Raw genomic sequence first — 26,565 nt, 5'->3', positions numbered from 1 at the left:
GTGCTACAAAGATGGCAAGGGGTCTGGAGGAGCATCTCTTCTATGAGGGAGGAGTGACACCTCAGTCTAGAGAAGACTGAGAGGGAATCTTATCAACATTTCTAAGTATCTGAAGGGCAGATGTCAAAAGGATGCGGCCAGGCTCTTTTTGGTGGTACCAGATGACAGCATAAGGGGCAAAAGGCACAAACTGGAATACAAGAGTTCCGTACAAACATGGGGAAATCTTTATTTTGAGGGTAACTGGAACAGGCTGCCCAGAGAAGCTGTGCAGCAACTTCTGAGCAAACCACTGTAGTTACTTGTGGTATCTAGTTATGTCCTTACACACCTGGTGAACAGCTGAGATAGAAGTGGATAACTAATTCAGCTGTTATGCCTGGAACCACAAACCTCTGAACCTTCTCAGGGGAGATGCATCTTTGCATCTGTGGGAAGCACTGGAGAGCAGAAGCCATCTGTTAGATGAACTCTGGTAATAGGACAGGTAGGCAAGCACACAAGCAACCAAAAATTGCTTCATTATCCTCTCTGGACATGATTTACCAGAAAAGATATCTAGAAATTGTAACTCTATTTTTGCTAGTGTTACCAAAATGAGAATTTGCTCTCCTAGCATATTCAATTTGCTAAGCTTTAATACTGTGTTTTACAGCACAAGAAAACTCTGCCAACACAAACCTCTGCTGTTCCATACTTAGTAAACATCCCAGCTGGAATCACCCTGCAGCAAAACCCATGCTACCTGCACTTCTTCTGCTTGTATCCCTGAAGCCCATTACTACACTGGAAAAGTGCACTAAGGATATGACAACAGGTCAACACAGTTAAAATAACCCCAACACAGGTTATTTTAGCTATGAAATCTCAAGCTGCTTTGAAAGACTTGGGAACAATTTATCAGAATATACAATTCTGTCTTATTTTCTGCTCTTCCCTCTGATAGGCATTTTATGCCTGCATGCTTCATCAATTAATGCAAGGATTAGGCTGCTGAAAATTACTGATCTGACCATGAATTCATCTGTCATGGACACAAAATCCTTGTCCACCACCATCCCAAATTCTTACACAATGTTAGAAAGTTATTTCCTCCCTAAATCCCCAGAGCATGATGGAGTTTACAGAGCTTCTCTACGCAAAATCCAGGTGTCAGAATTATGATGGAGGATAACAGAAGTCTAGAATCACAGAATCATAGAACAGTTTGGGTTGGAAGGGACCTTTAAGATCATCTAATTCCAACCCCTTGCTATAAGCAGGGATACCTCCCTCTAGACCAAGTTGCTCCCAGCCCCATCCAGCCTGGCCTTGAATGCTTCCACAGAGGGAGCAAACAAAGTCAGCAAACAAAATTTGGTGCAATAGCAGTGATTGTCTCTCAGTGCTGTTTTTTGGCATGGTATCAGTTTTTACTCCATTTCAACATCACTCCAGAAAAGAAACCTCACAGACCATGAAGGAACCTCCTCGCACTTTACAACTGCCGCAGGGTACTCAAGGGTAGGATCATCACAGAATCACAGAATTGCTCGGGTTGGAAAAGACCTTAAAGATCATCAAGTCCAACCTCAACCTAAGCATACCACCCTAACTCTTAACAACCCCCTGCTCAATCATGTCCCTGAGGAAATGGATGAATGGATGAGGGATGGAGCAAACTTGCAAGCAAGCAGTAGGGACACTGTGGGACCTGACAAACATTCTAAGATTGCTGCAGTCTTCATCAACACTGCTTTACATCTACATCTGGCTGCACGACAAGGAAGCCTGTTCTCTAGTAGCAGCTTCACTTTCAAAAAGATCAAGTGCAGAGAGTAAGCAGAAACAAATCCATTGTATATTTCTCCTCTACTTCACAGTGAACTTTGTTTTCACTTAGCATCTTTCTTTCTTTCCTTCTCTTTTCTTTCTTTTCTTTCTCTCTTTCTTTCTCTCTTTCTTTCTCTCTTTCTTTCCCTGCAGCTGCAAGAAAGATCTAACAAGCAATAGGACACAGTCTTCTAAGCACACAGGCACACTTGCAGTATTACTCACATCAGAAAAGCTTTTCAGGGAATCCAAGTACTTGGCAGCTTCCTTGTTTCTCACTATATGGTACAAACAGAAAATTACTACAGCTTAAAAACCTCTTACCTTTCAACAGAATTAATTAAATTTTGATAGTATCCTTGAGGCTTTTTTTTTTTCCTGTGATCACTTATTATTGATTTGTAATTGATTCTCACCGTAAGATTAGTCTTTGTGATAGCAAGTTTCCTTTAAGTAAAAACTAAAAACTTCGTTTTCAGACCTCACCTTGGCAAGCAGAGAACAAGCCACTGAACTCTGAATACCTTTAAGTCCTTGTTGATGGACTTTGCACAAAAAATAATTTAAGCAAAGGTCTGTATGGGAGCTACTTCTGTGCTAAACAGACTCAAAACATACTGATTATTTGTAACCCACATTTCAGGGCTGCAGTATTATTTTTTTTTTCCTGTATAGCTTACAAGCTCTGTAAGAACATCTGCTAAACTCCCCAAACTATGTATGTAGGCACGTGTCAGCTCTTGGCATCACAGTGCAAAATATACTCCACTAGCTGTTCGACACCCTCGGAATTTTAATTGTTTTTATGGTAACTTGAGAGCTAACTAAACACAGCACTCACCACCCACTGCTGAGAGTTTAAACAAGACAAATCATGGCAGTGGATTTCACAAAGGACTGAAGCAAGAGACCAGAAAGAGGCCGTGTACCTTCCACAATGAGCCTCTTCTAGACTGTGACGACTTGATGCCTTCTTAGTTAAACAAACACAAGGGAAGGCAAAGGGTGAATGTACTGCTCCCAACAAGTTACCAGCTTATGAATGTTTCTGAATCCTCAACAGCTGCTCCATTTGTTTGCAGTCTACAGCTGCTATTTTGCAGTTTCCCCACAGAAAAGAACCAGGAAAAGCAAGGTACTCCTGCTATAAGCAGTTAATCTAGGAAAACATCCCCTGCTAGAGGGATGTACTGCAGTCTGTGTTACTACCTCCCAGAGAGTATGATATTCTGGTTGAGGAATGCTTTTCAGAAATTATCTTCACGGCTAATGAACTCCTGCTGCAACTGAGGATATGACCCAGAGTCAGACTCTGCATCTCTGGCCAGTTCTGCTTCCCTGAAGAGCACAATTCTTGGAGAAAACTTCGATAAGTAACATCCTTGGGAAGATGACTCAGTTTTGTGGCTTATGCTGTTAGCAGTGTAAGAGTGGAGAAGGCAGAAAGCTCTTAGGTTAGCAATGAAATCTTGCACAAGATCTGTCTTTCAGAATGTCCAGAGTGCACTAACTGGAGACTGGAAAGGTTCCTGCTGCTGACTTTTTATTTCCTTATACCCCCTGGCTAGATCATTAAACCAACAGTGTTTTTCAGCATGTTTTTTCTTGATCTTGAGTCCACACTGATAATTCCCACTGGAAAAACAATCTCCCTTTATCTTCACATTGAGCACTGTTTGACTTTCCAAAGCATTCTGAATATAATTTTTACAGTCCTTTTTTTTTCAGTCCCAGGTAACAACATTAAAAGATTCTCTTTGGAGTCTCTTGTATAAAATTCACAAGGAGCAATTCCCCAATCACTATAACCGATTTCAAATGGTGCTAGAAAATATTATTGACTCTGAACACCAAAAGAAATCAGTCATCCTCTAAAGGGGTTACTGAGATCTGCAAGGATGAAGAGTTAGGTACTAAACAGTGTTTTACATTGGAGGATCCCCAAATATTTGAAAACATTCGTAGTTACCTCTGTGGCATTATTCCCTAGAAAAATTGTTTCAGCCAAAGATTTAGAAGATTTAGACAAAGATTTAGAAGATGAAAACTTTCAAAATCTTTAGTTACATACTCCTTTGCAATTGTACAGAGTAGCCTCAGTCAATGTGCTCTACCACGTTTGGACCATTCTCACAGATATTGATGCTAGTTATTTCCATCAACTACACCTATCACGTTAAGCTACCGACTGCAACCTGAACATTGAAAAATCTAAAAAATAAATAAGCACATTCAAATCTACCAAACACACCACATGAAAATGCAAACATGCAGCATCTGGATGTGGACAGCATCCAGCACTTTCAGTGTAATGTATGATACACACACTGTATGTAACAGGCACTTACAGAAGCAGTAAAGAACAAAAACCCAAAAAGGCATCCACGACGGGCAGAAAGCAGAGCAACTGAGGCTCCCTTCCTCATTTCTTGCCATAACGTAAGAATGTAATTCAACAGGGGCTGTTTTAACATCAATGTCTTCAATGCTGTGTTGCAATTCCATATTATGCTTTTCTGCAATGTTATGTCTCGTAAGTCCTTCTCTGTTTCCAAGTTCTGGTTGACTGGTTGACCACCTACAAATACTATAAACATGCTCGTGGCCAGCACCGTTACAACAGAATTTCTGCCTTTGAAATCACATATTGCACTGCTCTCCCAAGGGCTGTCTGAGGCATGCACTCTGAGGTCACAGCCTACTTAAGGAGTCTGTCCAGTGGTGAAGCTAACTCTAGCAACAGAAGCACAGAAAGATCTTGACCTTCTTTCTCCACCAGTGTTTCCAAGGATCCACTTCACTGATGAACACAGCAGGCATTCTTCCTCCAAGAACACTGATTTCAAATGGTGCTAGACAATAAATAGTTAAATCTAAACCACCATATGAAACCAGCTTCCTGAGGGAGCTTGTTTCTAGCCAAGACCATATTCCTGTAACAATAAATCAGAAGAGTATCTATCCATGGTGGTTTTTTCCATCTTTGTTTTTTCCTATTAAATAATCAATGCTTTTTTCTTACTTCCTGATTCTGCTTTGAGTCACCGAATGCTCATTTGTTTTCTATTACAGCGCTACCAACAGAAACAGAACTGCTTACAGCACTATTACCCTGAAGAATGTTGTTAATCCAGATTACAACACGTACCAGGGCGTACCGAAGGAAGAAGGACCCTCATCCTACTTTCAGAACTGCCGTCGTCCTGGCACAGTGTCTGCCGAGGTCTCCCCACAGCACCGAGATCACCGAGGACGTCAGTAAGAGAAGCACTGCTGCAAACTCCCTCTAGTGACAGCAAAACACCATGCGAAATGCCTCCTGCTCAGTGCTGAAACACATTATTTTTAGCAGCAGTAGCAGAAATAACAGCGTGTGAAACAGTCTATGTATCAGTCCCTGCATGCTGACTCGTCCCAAAGATGGACCGGTCCACCGTTTGTGGGTATTTGTAACGCTAGAGGTGTGTGCCCAAACCTAATGTGAGGGCTGCATTAATTAACTGCTCAGTGCTGGCACTTACCACCTGGTTCCACCACAATTTCTAGGAAGTCTGACACAAGGATTTTTCTTGGAACTCTATTACTCAAGTGTGTTTTAAACCATTTAATCTTTTCAAACAGATGTATTTTTTATAACCTGTCTTCAATGTCTCATTTCAGCTGGCAGAACAAACATACCCAAGTCGAGTCTACGAAATCAAGTCAAACAACTCCCAGTGTTTGCACAGATGAGGCACAGCCACGCTCACGGTGACATTCTGCGAAGCACTCCATAAGCACATCACAGAGCTTCAGCGAGAACAAATTACCCGAAGCAGCAGCAGCACAACAGCACAGCGTGTTCTGATGACAGAAGGCAACCGCTGTGCCCTGTGTGGCTGTAAAACAACACTGTTCTGGCGGGCGCAGGAAATGCTGATGCTTTAACACTGTGGACAATTTCCTCAAGGCATGAAAAAGCCTCAAACTTTGCCCTGCTGCAGTATAATTCAAGAAGTTAAGGGCTGTACTTGTTCCCTTCTGCAGTGTCATACCTGCACATTCTGTGCCTGCTGCTGGCAGCTCTGTGCAAGCTGACTTCAGCTGATTACAAACATCACCCGAGATGAACCCATCCGCAGTCTCCTGAGGACAGCCAAGTAGTGTTAAAATTGTTCTCTTCAGGCAGCAGGAAATCATGTCAGAAATGTAATTAATTACATCTATTTCCATGTGTTAATTACCTCCAGAGGTGTGTAACTCTTCATTTACCACAGCGACAAGCTAAACAACTAGCTGAGCCTAGAAACTGAGCTTCTACATGGCTGAAGATGGAAGAGAGAAATCTGAAATGAGCATAGGCAGTTCCCAGGGAATATCTGTTGGCAGGACAGCTTAAGCACTCCCCTCCCAGAAAATCTTCAAGAGAAAATCCAACAAATTTGGCATCAATCTGTGAGACAAGGAGGCAGTAAGGCTTCACAACTGTTATCTTCCCTGGTCAGAGGCAAGGCTGAACTGTTGCAGTGTGTGTCCATGCACAGTTACACGTGCCATGTACAATGGATTTGCAGCTGAGGTTCAGCATGTGTGTATGTGCATTTATTGCTACTCCTACAACGGGTGCAGACCACAATGTCTCAGTATGACTAACCAAAGGACAGACTCTTCCACTGAACACATCTGTACTTTTGAAGAAAGTGTCTTTCAAAAAACGTAAGAACAATGTGCAGTTCCAGAGCACAGACAGCGAGAAGCACTCCTGCATTAGGGCTGTAAACTGTTCTTCTAAACTGGAAGAACAAATGAACTACAGATAGAGAACTAAGCTACTTCTCCAAGACGCCTCCTAATTAGCTCCTTCAACTATCAGACCCTGCACATTTTTAATGAACCTTTGGATCTTGGACCTCTCTGTCCCTTCCACATTTGCTAGCAATAATTTCTTTGTTTAACTGGAGAGGAAGAAGAGGAGCAGAGGAGACAACACCTTCATGCTGATGATTCTACTTAGTAGAAAAGCAGGAACTTGGGAAACATAGAGAGCAAACTCAGCTCAGTTAACAGACTTACATAAAAACTGGAAATGGACAAGCTTCTTGTTTCATTGTTTCTGTAGTTACAAATAAACACTATTCTGTACCCGTTCAAAGGAAATAAAGCATCAGCAGTTTGATCTTCAGTATTACAGAATTCACAAGGCCTTATCTGACATCAGTGAGATTACTTACACGAGTGAAGCTACGTCAGAGATTAAACCACTGCAAGTTTGGAGTTTTCTCTGGTTTTGTTTTGCTGCTGAATAATTCTAGTGACTTACGAGTGGTTTAGCTGCAGCCAAAGGCTTACCAGGTCTTTCAGTGTATTGCTTCCTTTCCATGTTCTGCCATCACAGGAGCTGCCTAAGCAGATTTTGTTAAAGCTTTTATCTATGACAATTTTATGATCCATCCACGACAGGCTGCAAGACCGAGTCAGCCTGTAATTTGGAGACAATAGCCTTCAAGTTAGTTACGTCTGACAAATTGCTCAACTTACTGTAACTTTTCAAATTCCTTTTTTTAATAAAATGTGAAGCCAAGAGAAGATGACAGATTGATAACTTTGCAGAAAGCCTCTGTTAACAGAGCGGCTATAGCATGGGAAGCAGGAGTGTGAATTTCCTACTCAACACTTGGCCATGTATCTCACTTATGAGTTGCTGCAGATACCCCACGGCAATAAGACCAAGGAACCATAAAGGAATTGTTTGCCAGCTGAAAAAACAATTAATACTTACTGCAGTGAGGAAGGGAAGAACTGCCTACCAAGACAGTAATTGAGACTGTGAAGTCAGCTACAGATGTCTTTAAAGGGTTTTTTCCCCAGTAATTTTCAATGAGAACTTAAAGCACTGCTATTGGTGAAAAGCTGTTTCATCTTTTATTTTTCTGCACCATAAATCCCCCAGCGTTTTCACCACCAGACAAACGAATTCCAACTATCAAGAGAGCTCATCCGCTATGTAATTCATCTTTTTTTGTTCCCTTCATAAAACAAGCAGGAGAAATGTTTCTAATTTGCAAGGCTGAATAAATACCTACTGTGTTTGCCAAGACTTTATTGACATCCACTGGCTGTCCACAAAGCTGACTTATTTCTCAGATAGATGGTTTATCTCAAGCAAAAAAAAAAAAAAATCCAAACAACACAAAACCCCAAGATATTAATCCTTAAAAACAAACAAACAAATGAACAGTTCAATAAATATTTCTACATCCAGTGAAACCCGTCCAACTGGGATACAGTACCAGAGCAGGTTTTTGCTGACAGCAAGACCACTTAACATTGGGACATCCTCCAGTGCTTGCTGTGCCTCTGATGCTGCAGTTCATATCACCTCCAGTTGTACTGATGCAGCTGTCCTTGGGCCACGCTGTGAACAAAACCATTCACATGATTCTGATTCAAAGAAAAAAAAAAAAAGCATTTATTTGCATTTCTGTTCCTTACTAAGATATTTTCAGAGCCCTGGGTTTTCACATAGTGAGGAAAGAGATGGCATGGCATTGCTGCTGACCTGGAAATAAACGGATGGGAGTAGGCAGAAACATATTAAGCTGGCGCTAGCTAGAGACATGAACTGTGGAATCACACCTTGGATAACATCAAATCCCATCTCCCTTGCTCAGCTGGTCACGAGAAACAGAGATGAGAGTTTCAGTTTGCAATGAAACACATCCTGAACTTACAGACAAAAATCAATACATCAAACTTTGAGATTCTTACTGAAGTTTTACTAGGTCTTCATAAAATGCCCAGCTTTCACTCCTGGCCTGCTGCCTGAACTTTTTTTTTTTTGCTGAGTAATTTTGTTATCTTAGAACTGGCAACGTGAAAGAAACAATCTAAGCTTTTACAGCTGTGATTTAATGACTACAAGGTCTGTGCTGGCTTGACACAAACAGGTAACAAGAAAAACTGTTTAGTCACTTGGGGAAGGAAATTAATGACATGACAAATCATTACTGTTAAAATTTCCTACACTGATGACAATACTTTGCATACCTCGCTTTCCTTCCTGTCCTTTGTTTAGCATTAATGAAAAGATCTACCAAGCAAACAATTGGGAGTATTTCCTCTGGAATGGGCGAACAGCCCATGAATAAAGACCAGTATTACTAAGCAAACATCCATTTCATTTGTTCTGAGCGCACAATATGCTTATGTTTTTCATTTTTGAAGCTTCTCAAAGCCTCTAACAGGAAAGATCTGATGGCTAATGCTGCAAAGCATTTACAAGTACCACCTGATACCAAGGAGGGACACAGATGTGCTATACCTTAGGAAAAAAACAGCTTCTACCACGTCCAATTGTCTTTTTTTTCTGAACAATCCATTATGAATGAGAAAGGGTTGTCCTCAATCTGGAAAAAAAAATAAAATGTCAGAAGCTGTTTGTGTTGCTCTTGAAATAGACAATTGAAAATGTAACCTCATAATCATTCTTCTCTTCCTCCAGACTCCTCTACAGGCCTCGAGCCCTTTTCTCAAGGTCTGAACTTCGAGTGCTTTTACAGTCAAATCAATAAAACAGGCAACCAAAGTTTACTACTCAACTTAGAAAACAGACACTGTGTTCCCTGTCAAATGAGTCATTTTGGACTAGAGACCCAAAAATTACTGAATGATAGAAGTAAGATTTAACTGATTTGTTTTACTTTGAGGCACTGAATCCCTGGCAGTGGCACAGCCCCACACTAGGGTAAATAATTCCTTGCAGAAGAAGGACCTGCAAATAGTAGGAGCCAGCAAATCACCTACTGAATGAAGCAACGCCCTTGCTATGCAAGTCTTCAAAACGCCTTCATGTTTATTTTTTTGGGATTATTAGGGAAAAAGAAATCCTAAAAATACAAAAGCAAGCTTATCAAGCTGGGGAAAATACAGTGAGATGCTCGTATGACAAAAACTATAGTATACGAATTATGCATTACAAAAATTACTGTAAAAAAACTGACTTCAATTCTTACAGGGGGAGACAGATTTCTGTGCACTCAAATTCAAGCACAACCAGCACTCACTGCTCTGCAAGGAATGATCAGCAGATCTATATGAACATTATCATCATGCTTCTTTTTGCAGTACTTGTGAGATTGTGAGGCAGAGAAAGTGAAACAGTCTGTCTAACTCCTTGGAATCAGCCATCCCCAAACTCAGAAAGAGCTACTGAAACAGTAAGGGAACAGGAGTAGCCAGGCTTCTGTCTCTCACTCCACTATTTCTGCCCTTGTTCCCATCCTGTGCCCATCACCACAGCAGCTGACTGTTCCTCTGTCAAACAGCAATCTTTGGGGCAGCACAGGGGCTGCAGCCTTGTTTTTTTTGAGGGCATCACGGCTTTCTGGACAGAAGCATCACATGCTGCACTTCAGAAACTGTACAGGAGGATCAACAACTAACTCAATTCCCTATTTTTATAAGGTGTGTTAGAAGTACATTACCACTCACAACAAAAGCCACTGTTTCTTCCTGCTATCTTTTCACTCCACAAACATCATTTTTTTCATTCCCACTGCTGTTTTACATACACTGTAGTTTCTTACTGGGAACAGGGAGGAAACCAATAATCACTACGAAAATAAAACAGTCCTTCAGTTTAAAATATTTCCTCTGACTTACATCTTTTGGAATCTGAAGAGCCATGATCTTATTTAGAAACCACCCCGGCAAAGTCTGTGTTACGTAAGATCCAGGGGAAGTGCTAATCCTAATGCTGAGCAGAAATGGCCCTGTCACGAAGCACTCCAAACCTACAGCTCCTGTCTGGATTCTTACGCCTTGCACTGTACCACGTCCACTCATGCCTCTACAAAGGGAGCTCTCCAAATGAGGCGCTCGTAACTTTTCCTCCCCTCTGCTTATCTTCAGTACCCGATTTTCTTACACTGCTACATAAATAATCTTGCCAACTTGCCTGTCAGAGAAAGAAAGGTGATCTGGAAATAATTCCTCTTAGGCATGACTCAAAAGTAACAATGAATACACACCAAAGTGTTTATTTCTCTGTATTTTTTCTGGTATTGCACCGACTCCAATTATGACTATTTCGAAAAGATTCTCTGGTAACTGGAGGGCAAGTAAAATAAAACTAGCAGAAAGAAGAGAAGATAACAAATAACAGAGATAAGAAATCAAATCAGACCCAAGTGTGATTATTTTTAATCCCAAATGCATTCCCATACCTGATAAACAGGCTGCAGAAGATCTTCTAGCTGAAGATTCAAGTATTCCTGACCCCTCCCATGTGGAGTGACACTGCAAAAAACAGAAAAGCCAAACCAGAAATATTTTCAGAGCGAAACAAACCACCTTTGAATCTTTCTTCTGTTATGTTTAAGAAGTAAAGAAAGAAAAATTCATTTTTTAAAGATACCTACTTCCTATGTACCGGGCTGCACAGTCAGAATCACAGTACATGCCAGATGTATTTGCCCACATATTTCTCAGCAGGAAATACATCCCATGTAGAGAATGTATTCCATCAACTTACTGGAAAGGGGATTATTTACCTTTCTGTTTGTACTCATTTAAAAGTAGGCTTTCCATCAAAAACATGTTCTTTCTTTGGCACTGGGAAGGCACTCACAGAAGATCAGCACCTGGAATTCATTAAAGCATTTATTTAAATGTACATTTACATTTTCATTACAAAAGTATCTCCTTATAAAAGCAGAGGAAAAGTCGCATGGCTATCACACACTGTTACCAGTTCCCTTTCATCTCAGATTACCACATTCTATTACAGATGAAGAAAGCGGTACACATAAATAGGAGCTGCTGACACTTCCCACCACTCCAGGAACCCCCCCTCTCTTTGACCAACAGAATAAACAGAACCACCCAGAGGTTTTATGTACATGCATTTATATATTTAAAAAACCTCATGTGAGAAGTTATATCTATGCATAACCTTTTCTGCACCTGTTATTGTAGATCAAGAAATGTGACCTTATTAAACAGTTTTTCTTCTGTTCTGAAGTAAGAGGGTCGACAGACGTACCTGAAGATTTTAGGGACAGATGACTGGCTCCTGTGTTATGCTACAGATTGGAAAAGTCATAGAATCATAGAATGGCCTGGGTTGAAAAGGACCACAATGATCACCTAGTTTCAACGGCCCTGCTGTGTGCAGGGTCAGCAACCACCAGAGCAGGCTGCCCAGAGCCACATCCAGCCTGAGCCAGGAGATGAGAGCCATCTTCAACACACACGCAGCAGAGATGAAGGATTCCTGGCACAAGCAATGGCAGCACTGAAATTCCTACATCCCGTGGACCACATGCAGCTTTGAGCATTTACTATTCCATGTTCCTGAACCTCTTCATAATGCTCAGTTCATGCATTTGACTGCTGCTACAGGACAAAATACATCTCTAGGATAAAAACAGGCAATGTGCTTCAATAATGAACACTGATGCCATGCCACAGAAAATTACAGAGCTAATTATAGAATCACAGCATAAAGCTCAACATATTAAACAGAGCCAAACAGGAGATGAGAGAAAGTGCTGGATTTTGAAACTGATTTTGTTTTGCAGAGTATTCTTTGCTTTAACCTACTGCAGCTACTGAACAGCTATAGCTGTACTAGGAAAATACGTTCCCATCTGAAGAACAGAACATACATGTAGCTATTTTGCTGGAACTTGCTTTTCGTAGAATCATAGCATCATTAAGGTTGGAAAATATTTTTAAGCTCATCCAGTCCAACCGCGAACCCATCCCCATCGTGCTCACTAAACCACGTAACTCAGTGCTGTGTTCCCCTTTTACTTGAACACCCCCAGGGAAAGTGACTCCATCACCTCTGTGGGCAGCCTGTGCCTGTGCCTCACCACCCTTTTTTTTGAGTTTTTCCTAACATCCAATCTTCTGATCCTATTAGTCCCCTCTCTGCATCCAGCTCCACATTTTGAAGCTACAAATAAGGTCAGCAAATTATCTATTGAGCATCAAAACAAAGGAGTCTGATGTTTCTGGTCTTATTTTCTCTGGAACACGAGAAACTCAGGTTGAGCACACAATAAAGCTATTTCATTACAGAGATGTTAAGGTTCCCTATGGTTTCCAGGGGAAGCACTGTAAAACTGCTGTAGCAGATCAGAGTCCTGATGATGGACCAACATACATCGATCTGAGAGTTTCATATAGATCAGAATCAAAGCAGTTTGTTTTCTGTTTCAGTGCCTGAGATAAGGAAGGGTAAAGAGAGATCAAAAGAAAAGAAAGCATAAGGAATAATCAGACAATAAAATCTCCCACGTAGGCAGATTACCAGCTGGATGGCCTATGTAATCCAGGCATCATAGAAAGGTACAACCTTAAAATTAAGGCTTTAAGGTACTTCTGCAGCGTTTACAAGAAGGCCTACATGAGAGAAAGCTCCTTTCTGTTGAAATGATACAGAGCTGCAGCTGACCACTATCAGTTCAGATGTGTGAAAGTCAGGGAAACATTTTCAGGAGACAGATGAAATGATGCACACCCCTGTGCATCCACAACTTTACTGCAGCAGTAGCTAAACACGTGCTAGCAAAGAAAACTTCCAAGACAGAAGATCAGACCTTCTGATGAATGCATTAAGAATATGATTAGCAGAGATCACAGAAATTAAGGACGCTGTGTCAAGATTAAAATTCAACCTGGACAATGTGTTGAACGTTTGCCCAGGGAAAAGAAGATGAGGATGAAGAATTAGTGCTAAGAAAAAGTGACTACAGACTCTGAAGATTCAAATGGATTCAGGATACAGAAGCTAGCCTAGAAGTGGTCTTTAACAAATGGTTCAACACACTACTTGTAAAAATGTGGCTACTAAGGAATAACAGTGACAAAGCAAATCAAAACAACCCTGGTGACTTACTAAGAAGAGTTAGATCTTCATTCAGCCCACATATGAATCCTCCTATCTACAATAGAGAGATAATTAAATCAATTAATCAATGACTAAATGAGCTCACTTACTTCAGGGCATGCCTTTCATTTAGTCTGAACCGTCAACAGGCATCCTAATACCAATTTGTAATAATTTGCAAATTCAATTTAATTTCTTAGACGCAATGAGAAAAGGGGAATTGTCACAGAGAACAGAACTGCATTAAAGACACAGAACTCACTGAGTTAATGCACAACACAAATAGCAGTAAGCATCTGTCAGCAAGGCCCACTCCCTGCTCAGCAATGCTGACCATTCTGCATTCACTGTGCAATGGTTAGAACAGGTTTGACACGACATATGCAGCTGCCAGCCCACAGTGGTGTCCCCAAAGCACTGCCTTGCAGCTGGACTGAGTTTTCACGATGTATTCCCCTTTCAGCCCCTTGCAAATAATTTCATCAAGAGATTCCTTTTGCACAGAATTGCTTTGGATTTCTTTGTGGTATTAATACTGGCCAAGTAAATTCATTCTAAATTATCCCCACAATTGTCTACTGTAGCAACTGTGAAGGTTAAAAGGATGTAATGATGACTGGGGTAAGTAAGTATGTGCCATGTAACGTCAGCTGCAGAAAAGGACCTGGCAAAGTAAGATATAAGGAAAAAAAAGAGAAAAAAGGAGAAGGCAGTCTTCAGAAGGAAAACCTGATAGGGATAAGAATGCGGTACGCACATAGATCTGCATGCAAACTCCCAAGTGTAGAGCAGGTGACAAGAGGACAACTTGGCACAGTGCGGGGCTGTGCAACCAGACTGTGCAAAGTGCCCACATTCCGTAGCAAACGCAGAGCAGCATCCTCCAGAGGCATAGTCTGCCTCAGCAATGCTGGCTGTTCTAGCAGCTTCCTTTCAGCATGGAGAGAAAACAGGGAAGGAGACACAATCAGCAGAGAAGGGAAATCAGGCGAACAATGATAACATTAGTAGACTATATTAAGCCCTCTTTAATGGTAAAATTAAGTTAGGTTTCTATCAGCAGCAAGCCAAAATGTTTTTTTGCTGGCGCAGAATACAAGTGACTTCAGGAAGCCTACAGTCTTTCTGCTTAACGGGTGACAGCACAGAGCAGCATGACATGACTGTCTGTGAAGACGGCTGCATGGTGAGCACCCCTCGCCACCAGGCTGGGTGCCAGACATGCAGCCTGTCACCATGCCACCAGCCAGTCCTCTCCCCCCTGCTCACACTGCAGGTTAAGGGATGTAAAGGGAGAAATTGAGTTACGTGCCAGGCTTTTTTTTTTATTCTGCCTAAATTTTAGCAGGATGGAGAACCTGGAGTGATCAAACTCAAGTAGTTGTTAGGGTATCAACGTACGATCTTAGAGCCTGGTGTGACCTGCTGCTCATGATTAAAGGTGTCCCACTGGAGTGATTCTCATCTAGACTCAACTGCAACCCACATTTAGGTAAAAAAACAAAACAAACCATCAGCATGAGCATCAGGCCAAGTCCCCTGGCAGAGCCTGGAACCCGTCACTCAGGTTGGAAATTAGCAAAAATTTATCCTCAAAAAGCGTGGTGAGGCACTGGCACAGGCTGCCCGGGAAGGTGGTGGAATCACCATCCCTGGGGGTGTTCAAGAGAAGGGGCAATATGGCAGTGAGGGACATGGTTAGTGGGCATGGTGGGGATGGCCTTACTGTTACTCTAGATGATCTTAGAAGTCTTTTCCTCATTTCCAAATTAGATGACTGTATGATACGAGAAAAGCAATGGTGACACAGAGCTCCTTCTCTATCAAGGCAATGAGGAGGCAGCAGTCTTGCTACAAGAGTTCCTATCTAAAAGCAGGGTGTGTTTTTTACCATCGTAGCCTCCTGCTGCACCCCCTGTCCAGCCCAAAATATGGAAGCAGTGGACATCTAGCGCAACACCACGACTCCTGAAGTGGCCACACTACTCCTGGCACCCTGACAACCCCTCTCAGAGCTCATCTGAGCATTCCTGTGCTTGCTGCCCACATGCACACGACTGGATATACTGGTGCCCCAACTCTTGCTTAACACATCACAAACAAGGTTTCTTGGAAGTGCCTCCCTCTATCCTGATTGCTTTGTGTCCAAAATAGTGAGAACTACATCACACCCCCGCTATCCTCGTAAGTCCTGAAGTGTTCCCCAACAGCCATGGCTCAAAGTTCCCTTTCTGCTGTGGTGAAAACTGAGCAATTCTGTGATCCAGCACTTTTTCACAGCAGATGCAGGAAGTATTTCCTCATCCTGGCCCAGGCAGTGAGTTCCATAACCAAGAGCAAAAATCCAAGGACATAAAGCTCAGCATCTACGTGCTTTTCAGAAAATTCAGAACCTTCTCAGTACTGCCTGTTTCAAAAGTGTGCATGCTGCATGTACATAGCTAACGATGTGAAGCTAAAAATACACCACTTCTGCTGTTACCTCTGTCTGTGTGAAACTGGTAATATTCTGGATGAAAGTTTGTGTATAGGAAAAGGAGTAAGCAGAAGAATCTTGGATGTAATTGCAAGGACAGTAACAAACAGAAAGCACAATGGATGCAAAACAGAAGCACAGACTGAAATAAATGGAGGAATGAACATGATTATGTCTGAGGCACGGTAATACATGACAAACTTGCAGCAGAACTGTTACAGTGTCTTGCTGACTCTATTGTTAATCACAGTATTGCACCTCAGACGTTCTATAGATTCCCCTTACAGCCAATGAACAATCAGCACTTTCTCCAAGAGAGGAGGCGTGCCCGGAGTTTGCTGGGGAACAGATCCAGTTGCATTTCCAGACTGAAGCAGTCTTCTGTTTACACTGAGCTGTAAAACATCCAACTGAAACAGCACTCATCCTGCTTTCAAGGACCGTAAAATCGTATTTGGTTTCCAGTTAAGATGAGGATAATGTGTACCCTGTACGGATGAGACAGGGTAGGTTGAAATAGCTAAAATAACTGAACTAAATATGCAAACTGCACTGTTACAACCTATGGAATAACCTTTGCATACAAAGTCAGAAAAATGACAGACATAAACATGAACTATAGAAGTGTAAAAACAAAGAGTTGTATAATGAAGATATAAAAACAGATGCTTTTTTCTTTTCCATCAGTACATGTCCGCAAGTTCGAGTTTCAGCATTCCTGACACATTGCCTTGTGCTGTTGCCCGTGAGTAAGACAAGCTTTCCTCAAATCCCATCTCTTTAGCAGTTCTGCACCCCAGTACCAAACATTTATGGAGGTAAGGGAATGAAAAATAAAGGATTTGCTACAGCCCAATCAAGCTCTTTTCTTCACAGATCGACAGTAGTGCATTATGAAAGTGAGATGCTAAGCCTGCCTTCTGCACTACTAACTCCCCCCAGCACTTTCTGCTCTTTCAAACATCCTGCAGGGAAGATTTCCAACACTGAGTTGTGCATAACTCCGCCTCTGACCCTTCCTGTCCGGGACTGAGCAATAGGCTTTGTCTCATTAATTCAGTGGTTTTTAGGAAACTACTTTTTCCTGCCAGTTTTGAAACCCAGAGGAATTTTCTAGATGCGCAGTGACAACTCATGAGTAATAGCTGCCCCATTAACTACCACGGAGTCATAAAACATAACAAATTATTCAGCTTCCCAGTGTTTTTCCGATCGGCTTTCCCTTTCCAAGCCCTGTAGTGCTCACAAACATTCCAACTATCTAAGTGACGTCATTTATAGTCAGAATCCTTAAAAGAAACAACATGCCCAGGTTGCTCAATCCTTTGGTATTCTTGCCGCCATTTTTTTTCGCCCTAGGGCACTTTTAAGTTGTTTTCCCTTTTTATTTAAGTTTTGCCTACATGAAGCGTATGTGTCCCATGCCCACGGTCAAAAAGCAATGTGGGGAGCTGTCAAGATGTGAAAGACAAGAATAAACCTGCTCTCCCACAGCTCTGTATCTGCCACCACAACATCCACGCTTGCTTTTTCTCCAGCACTTGGAAAATATTCCTTGGTTGGGAAAAGAGAGACTGTCTGAACTCAGGATACAGTTTTGCTCCTCATTCACCTCTGGGCAGTCCAGTGTTAAGAAATCTCCCTGCATCTCTTCTAGACAGGGTGACGCTGTTTCTGAATTGCCTTTAGTCAGTAGGTAGAAGCAGCTCATCCATTCCCTTCCAGAATCTGGGAGTCAAAAAGAACAGTCCGATGATTTAAGAAATACCCTGTAAGCTACAATTTCTGCAACAATTTGTGAGAACGAGGGACAAGACTCAACATCCTGCCTTTCTGTCCACTACGATGATCACCTTGTGCTGATACACACAGGTCCCCAACATGGTACCCACCATTTCAGAAACTACATCCTATCAGGTTCTGTCTGAATGCACCTTCAGCAGGCAGAGTACCTCACATGATAACTCAGATTTGGAAAAAGCAGATAGAGCTGTAGATGTCCCTGTTCACTGTAGGGGAGTTGGACTAGATGGCCTTTAAAGTTCCCTTCCAACTCAAATGATTCTACCATTTTAGGAAAGTGAAGATGCCTTCCATACCTTTTACAAAATGGAGATAAAGTAACATAAGATAACAAACTCAATTCTGTCTGGGAGATGAAAAAATTTAACAGTATTTCTATTTTGCACTTATTTTGACAAAACTGAAGAAGTCTTAACAAAATGTCACGATTCTGTGATTTCAGCATAAACCTTTGAGGTGCAGTTGTTAACCCCGTGCTACAGATGGCAAAAAGGAGGACAGAATCAAGTTGGTGTAAGGTGACCAGAGCTCAGTGCTCTAACTGAAACGTGTGTCCTTCTTCCTTCAGGAAAACTTCTGCTCCTGGTGCCCAAGTGAAATCTTGGATGCCACAGAATAAAAACCTTTTTAGCAACCCTAATGTCTCAAATTGCTGCAGACCTGGAACCTGTCTTATAACGAGCAGCAGAAAGCAAAGGAATGAGATGAAGCGGGCAATCCAGGCTGTGTTTCACAATGCTAAATTTAGCTAAGCAGTGATGATATCCAATGAATGTAACTCACTGAATTTACAGATTTCTCCAGGCCATTGTCAGAAAACTAAACAGTGGAACACTTATTTCTTTGCAGAGAGACCCGCTGGCACCTTGCTCTTTGTCTCCAAGTCAGTAGCTTTGGTACCAAGATCAGCAACTTTGAATAAACATCTGTGACAGAAAAGAAGCACAGTGATCAAAGTCAGCAAGAGTTTGCTTGAGCAATAACTGAGCAAAGATGCCAGCCCAGGAGTTCAGGAGACTCACTGATAATGATCTCACTTGGAGTTTGGTGTTAAAAGTCAACGGTTGTGAAAATTTGACTTTATGCATTGCTGTACACCAGGCAACACAGATGGGATCAACTTGCCAGCCGAGCTTGTCATAGCTTTTTTATGAAAGAGTATGGAAGTATTGATGAGAAATGGGGATTTTCAGCAAGGCTGAGATATACAGCAGACAAAGAGGCAGACTGCGTTGGATTAACCGAAATGGATTTGTAAAGTTTCAGGTGTTTAGAGACTGCTCATGTAAGATGAAACAAAAAAACGGTGTATGAAATGAAGAACTCCGAAAAACAAAAGAAGCACTCCTGCTCATCCTTTTCCTAATGTAAGGTAACGTAAAACAAACTAAAATTATGTTAATATTTAGCTACTTATAATACAATCTCAACTGAACACTGGTCTTAATGCACTGCGAGCAGCGATGTGCACAAACACAGAACTCCCACTGCCCTGCATGCTTTACAGCCTGGAGAGTGGGGGAATACTCAGCACATTTGTAAGCACAGGTCAATACCACAAGAACACCAGAGGCAAGATCTTCTAAGGCTTCACAAATCAGGCCTCTGGGTAAATAACGAAAAACATTCAACAGCATTAATTTGAGTGAAAAAACAAGGCACACGATTCCTCAAACCTTTGCAACTATCCTTTCACAAGAACTTCATAACCTCTCCCCAGATCTTTCATACTTGCTGCTGTTAGAGATGTTGTCAAGCAGACAGGCCGACCACACATCTAGAATCCTCTACTGTTCCCGTGCTCCTCTGACATAATTCAGCTCTGTCATTTAAGCTGAACATTTCAGAAACAAGAAAGCTACTGAAACTGAGTTTGGAAAGTGTTTCCAAAGCTGCAGGGACCATCAGGCCAGCTGACAGCTCCTCATTAAGAAAAGCAAAAAGAAACAAAAGAACAACATCTTTTCCAGGCGGTGAATGACACTAGCATGAGACTGACAACTTTTGGAATGAGGTCACCTCCGTTTCCCTTCAGAAATGAAGCTACCAAGTACAATTAACAATAATTAAAAACTCCTTTCACAAAAGGACACTATACTTTTATTATCCCTGTTGAAACCTAATCAAAAACATCACAATGGGCTTGTTGATTTTTTTTCCCTTTAAATCAAGGCTGACAGGAAAGAGAAAGAAATTGGCAATTAAAAACAGAAGCCCAATTTTCTTAGGTGCTGCAGTGTTTTGGCTCAAAATTTATGTTCTCCTCTACTCCCAGAGAAGAACAATTCACTATTTACTACCACAATATGATAAAACACAACCAAAAATTCGAATTAAAAATAATTTAAAAAGCTTAATGGGGAAATATGTGATCTTGATAATCAAATTTGGAGGTTAGAATGTGATTGCCTTTAACGTCCTTTCCAACTCATGCCATTCTATGATGATTTGATGAATTTATATGGAAAATGTAAGCACTAAGTGTTATCACACTCGTTAAGAGTTTACTGGCCCCAGGCCTAATGATGTTCTACATCAGATTCCAGATGCATTAAAAAATGCTGACGTTTCTTTGCATTCCAATTCACTGTCACAAGTTCTGAGATGTTCACTGCAAAGATGTGAAAGTGTTTTTAACTTTTCCACTATTCCTTATTCATATTTGTTTCCTCTTACGCGTGGATGAAATTTAACACAGGAAACTCTCAGTAGAGACCCAGCAACACAGCAGCACCTGTAGAGCAGTGCTGCTCCCCTCAGGATACTCAGAACTAAAATTATTTGCCTAATAGTACCTATGCCTCCTGTCACGGTCAGGTGCTGTACTTGGCCTGCAGCTAACATTCCACAACACTGGGATACTCCCAAAAAACTCATGATGTACCTGCCAGCCCCATGGGAACGTCCCATGAGCTGTCTCAGAAGCATCACTCACGTGCCAGCAACTGAACCCTGTACACTCGTAAACAGGTATGGGCACATGTACGAAGTTATTTTGCCTTTGTACCAGTGCCAAATGCCACCCATGTAGTCTGCCGCACATCCATAGTGTTATGAGAACTAGAAAAAGGAATAAAGCCTTTAGAAGGCTTCTGACTGTGACTGTGGACACAAGAAGTTGCACCGTTCTTTATCAAGAAAGATATTTCAATGTTAAGGTCTCCACCTGCAGGCAGGCAAAATTGCCAGCTTGAATTCACCGAGCAGAGCTTTAAGGTGCAGATCAGACACTGGCAAGTGGCTTTGCCCGGAAAAGAGCCCTTACACTTCCAGAACACGATTCATTCTGAAAGATTTATTGCTGTAACCCCAAAGCGACCCTGTGCCACACAGTACAACGCTACGCACCTGAGCACTGCCCACGGCCGTGGCAGGGGCTCTCAGGGCCATCCATCCTCCTGCCTGGAATGCTGCTGTCTCATCTGCTCGCACCAAGCCCACTGCAGAGATGGTGCTAAGGCTGGGGAAAGGGAAATGACAGGGTTAAGCAGCAAGCATGTAGGATATGGGTGAGGAGAAGACCACCTGCACACAAGCCACGTGCCGGTGGACAGGAGAGCTGCCAGCCAGCAGCCAAGAATAGCGGCAAGCAGGCAGATGGAAAGGAAACACATGCTCTTAAGCAAGAGGTCAAGGCAGTCTGAACTCATCAGCGCTTAAATACAGTCTTGCAGGGACTGAATGCTGCAAATCCCCACTGGTATCAAGGGGAAGGTGGAAGGCTGACGACCACACAGACCAAGGATGTTACAACAGGAGCAGATAACTCTGCTGCTGCTGTTTCACATACATATATTTACAGCTGAGCTGACTGTAAACAGGGAAGTCACGTGGCATCCGGATTGTCACGCAGTGACTTCCTTAGTGTCACGCAGCCTTAGAACACTGCCTTCAGCGTCTGTCAGACCAGAAGGCTCTGCAAAAATGGGAGCCTTTAAGCAACTCCTATCAACAACGCCCATCTCAGCCATCTTCCATGACTCAGGAATCTGTTTCTGGATGGCAGCGTCTATTTTCCGCTTTAGTTCCCAGCAGGGTATGTAACAGAAATGAATCTGAATGCTGACACAGGGAGTAGATTGATTGCAGTATTTTATTTTTTTGGACCAGGTCCCAATTTTAGTCTGATCTGGTTCTCAGATAGGAGGTTGTACATTGTCATGTACTTTGTAAAAGCAGTTGCTACACTGATCTGACAAGATATGCAAGGCTGTGCATCTGCGGCTCAGAAAGGCAGATCACTGCGCACAGCAGATGCATCAAATTTTCTCAGAATAATGAACTAGAGATTTACTAAAAGGAATATGGAAATAATTTTATGGGCTTCTTCCAAACACAGAGATATAAATACAGGTCAAATTTGCAGAGCATATTCATATAAGCACAGTTGTGTTTTAAAAGCAATTTTTAAAGAAAATATTTTATAATGTTACTACTAAGCCTGGGAGACAGCAGATCCAGACAATTTTTCTTGTACTATTATGCACACTACATTCTGGAAAAAAAAAAAAATTAATTCAACTTTCAACCAATTATCCACATGACAGATGAAATTCTCCTATTTCCCAGTATCCAGAAGGTGTCACCATGAGCTGGAATGAAGCACAAAGGTGCTGTCTGCTGCTGAGCGCTTTGAAAACCTTATCATTTAGAGCTACATGCTCATAATGGCAATTCATTATGCAGTACATGTGAGCAACAGAAGAAAATGCATCTGAGACACACAAGCACACAACCACTTTCCTTCCTATGGCAAAATCAGTTATTCCAACTTGTGCTTGCAGCATGTACAGCTGCTTTATTTTATCTTTTTGCCACAATACCTCAGTTACAGATTCTGAGACTGGAAAGGTTAATCTCCTCTTATTCCATATTATAGTTATTCCACTCCTTGACACAATTTCACTAACTTTATCCAAGTTAAGAAGGTTGCCTTCTTATTATAAAGGGCTGTGTGAGAGTTACTGTACGCACATTTTAATGGGTGTACCACTTAAGATACCATTTCTGACAGAATCTCAAACCTTGGGATGTAGCCATGATTTGGACTGTTTGTGTGCCTTCAGATCAGATTCCTGAAGCTTGCAGCATCTCCTGAGCCACCAGAGAATTGCCATCTCTTACTCCGTGCTAGCTGGTAAGCATTTCTTCTAGTGAAGGAACTGTATGGTTTTTTTTAAGCAGACAAATCCTTCTCTGACAAATGGACTGGTTCTACTGGACCAAGCAAGACAGAGAAATGGTGAAATCCTATGTCTGCCAATAAAAAATAAGCTGCTGTGAACAATCTTTCAGACCACAGCTGTAACCTAAGAAGCCCACATTGCTGGAGTGTCCATCCATGAAACACAGCAACACATAACAGGGAGCCATGAACCCTAATGCAGAGTGTGACAGGTCTTCCAGGGAGAAAGCTCTACAAAGACATTATTATTATTATTACACACCCCTATTTTTAATATTAGGAAAATAAGATACCCCTTGCTAGTAGTTACAGTCTTGAAGCAGCAAACACAACTGGAACACATGACTGACCATAGGCAGAAAAAAAAGAAGAAATTCAGAGCATCATAAGGGATGGGATGAGTGACTTTGTCAAATTTTTTTTCTCAAAACCACCCTCCATGCCCTACTCCCATTTCAGCATTTTAAGCAGCTTCAGCCAGCTAAAAATATTCTTACTTCTTGTTTGAGCCGTCTGGCCATTTTCCTACAGACGCTATCTCAGCATTACAGTCAGTACAACTAACAGCATTAGTTACTTTCTTCTTTCTCAGATCAAGTGTTTTCCTTCACTTTTTCCTGAGCACGTCCCTTTAACAAACAGAAAAGGCCCAGTAATGAAAGTATCGAGATGATATCTTCTGAAATAAAATCTGTTTTACAACAGCAGGAAACGATTAAGATAATGCATAGACTTCAGGTAACCTATTCCAGTTTTGTGTTTAAGATGACAGCTTCAAAGGCTCAGAACTCTATGGGGCAGAAGTAAAGTCAAGTAAGCCAAGCCAAAGGGATGTAACAACGCACCTTTTCACCAGGTTGTTCTGAACATTCTCCGTAGCATCTAAAATACGCTGCTTCATCGTACAGTCCCAAACCTTTAAGAAACTGTAAACTTCCTTCCCTGTAGCAGCTTCCTGCAACCGCCCCTTCAGGTAATAAAGGATTAGAATGATCAGAACCGCAGTGTTTATGAAACCTTTTTTCTGCAGCTCTTTCCTCAGTCTAAAAATGAAAGGAGCGGCTATGCTAGAAGAAAAAAAAAAAAAAAAAAAAAAAGAAAGAAAAACAACATAATGAAAAGGAAGCACACACCCATATGGAAAAAAAATGGCAACAGACGAAGCATGCTTATTACAAACGCTTTGTAAGCTTGCCACCGCCAAAAAAACAAACAATTAATTAAACAGAAAAGAAACTTTAAGGTTTTCTTTCCTCTGTACTCTCAGAATCTTACGACAACCTGCGTTTCCAGAGGACACTTGCTGCTCTTACAGTTGTTGTGGTTAGTTATAATATCAAACATAACAGCAAACAAGCTTCTTGTTAGGGCTGCAACTGTCAATATTTTAGCAGCCTCTAAGCAATCCCGCTGATGGCAGTAAGAGGGGGATTTTCACCCTAGCAATTCAATTCCTGCAGTTCCTAAAACACAAAGCACGCGTAAACACTACTGGGATTTGTGCTTATGTAAGTAATGCAAATGTGGGGCTTTGACAGATCTACAACCCAGCAGGCTTGCATTAAACATACCCACACATTCCTCTGCATCTTACTTTGCACAGTTACTACGGCATTTAAACATTAGCAAGAGATTTGAGTTCTTGTACCAGCACAGCATCTGCCTTAGTACAGCAAAATATTTCTGGATTTGACTCAGATAAAAAAGATTAAACAGACTACTGTAGGAGCTTGCGTGACTATACTTACAGCTTTGGAACAGATTTAGATTGCAACAGGTGATGCTTAAGATGAAAAAAAGACTATGGCACAGCAACCTTGTTTGGTACAGCAGGCTGGGTGGTGTGCTAGGCCCTCATCCTGCTGTTACAGCACTCATAAAGCAGAGCAGTCTTCCTCAAGAAGTAGGTTCAGCAAGGTGGAACTCTTTCCTTGCCTCGTTACTCGATGCAAAGACCTGCAGGGCCTGGTCTCCAGTAGGGTATTTCAATCCCACACAGTGTGTTAGCTATTCCTCAGCAAACACACACCTTTTTGGCAGTTAAGATAAAGCTGTAACTTTCTGCAAGAGTCATTCAACCCTATTTGGTCTTCAAAAGGACTTGCTTTATTACAACAAATATTGAAAACATGCCACACACAACCCAGTGTACCTTAACGGGACAGTACAGTAATTACCTTCAACAATAGCCTGACTGTATCTGACTAGAAAAGGTCACAGATAGGGTTTAAACTCTGCCATGGTAAATTAAAACCAATTACTGATTAGACATAGTGAACTAATATACCAGATACAGGAAAAAAAAAATCTAATTAAAGTTGTCAGTCACAGTTTGCTAATTATTTAAGAATATTTCATGTTATGCTCATTCAAATGAAATGTTTTCCTAGCGTGGGAAATTCTGCTAGGCTGATGTGTTGAACATCTGTAATTTGAGCACATCATGTTCGTACCTTCAATCTCAGCCTCTCCTTACAGTGAGGCCGAGAGCTAGGACTGCTTCCCTGAGGGAGAGGCAGCTCAGGGTAATTCCAGCACACCTCTGAGTACTTGAAGGGAGGGCACAGAGAGGATGGAGACAGGCTCTGCTCAGTGGTGGCCAACACAGGCCCAGAGGAACAGGCACTGGCCGCCATTTGGAGCCCAAGAGGCTCCTTCTGGACACCAGGCAACACTGCTGTGCTGTGGGGATGACAAAGTCCTGGCACAGAGATCCAGAGGCTGTAGGGTTCCACAGGGACCTCGGAACTTGGCCAGACATGGGGCTCAGCACAGCTCTAGTTTTCCCCCCCCTTGAGCAGGCTTTGGACCAATGGACACAGAGGCCCCTTCCCACCTCCACCATTCTGTGATTCTGTAATATTTGCCAGGTAGCTCTTTCCATCTACAGCTTTAAATCTCTGCAACTACTGGAGATACCACCACAAACGGCAACGCCCCAGACAGACCAAAGCATTTGCTGAGTTCACCTCGCTTCTCTTTCATTTAATTAAGAGTCAAAACCACCATCTACTAATGATCATCTCACATATTGTTGCATGAACATCAACAACTGATGAGTTGTCAGCTGCTCACCAGATGCACAGGCACACTAAGATTGAAGCAGTGGAGCTGGATACAGACTGTTGGAAAGCAAGAGAGGTCTTGGAGCTCTCCTTTCTACCCAAGCACACCATGATGCCTGCAAGCCTTGGGACATCGGTTTTGCCATTCCTTCAGGTATTGTTAGTCGGCCCATGAAATGGCTTCAACTTTTTTGCTACATACCTACCCATCAACTCACCCACTCCTACCTGCTCTCTCACTTGCCAGTCTAATCACTCGCCCACTCACATTTTCTCTTACTCAATCACACTAAGCCATCCATTTACATGTTTCTCATTTATTTCCCCATTTGGTTACACAATCCAATCC

The 26,565-nt window shown here is 41.9% G+C and overlaps 2 long non-coding RNA genes across 3 annotated transcripts in view; one reads left to right on the top strand and one right to left on the bottom strand.

Annotated features, from left to right (window-relative positions):
* Positions 1-4,759: 4,759 nt before the first annotated feature.
* Positions 4,760-26,565, bottom strand: part of LOC122158692 — a 99,761-nt gene continuing 77,955 nt past the window's right edge. Inside the window, exons 4-7 of the long non-coding RNA XR_006168293.1 lie at positions 11,343-11,432; positions 11,016-11,088; positions 9,113-9,197; positions 4,760-8,206 (exon numbers count right to left, since the gene is read on the bottom strand). This is a non-coding gene — a long non-coding RNA (uncharacterized LOC122158692). The remainder of the gene's footprint in view (positions 8,207-9,112; positions 9,198-11,015; positions 11,089-11,342; positions 11,433-26,565) is intronic.
* LOC122158693 lies at positions 21,838-26,173 on the top strand. Of its 2 annotated transcripts, none has more exons than XR_006168295.1 (3): positions 21,838-22,002; positions 23,033-23,103; positions 26,146-26,173. It is a non-coding gene; the product is annotated as an uncharacterized LOC122158693 (long non-coding RNA). The 2 variants fall into 2 exon arrangements; XR_006168294.1 differs by having other exon boundaries at positions 22,981-23,103.

Source organism: Centrocercus urophasianus, unplaced genomic scaffold, assembly GCF_019232065.1.
Source record: "Centrocercus urophasianus isolate 14NV4802_14NV808 unplaced genomic scaffold, USGS_Curo_1.0 seq_15, whole genome shotgun sequence".
Classification (NCBI taxonomy): Eukaryota; Metazoa; Chordata; class Aves; order Galliformes; family Phasianidae; genus Centrocercus; species Centrocercus urophasianus.
The sequence above is the reverse complement of the archived record's forward strand: the minus strand, read 5'-3'. Positions and strand labels throughout refer to the sequence as shown.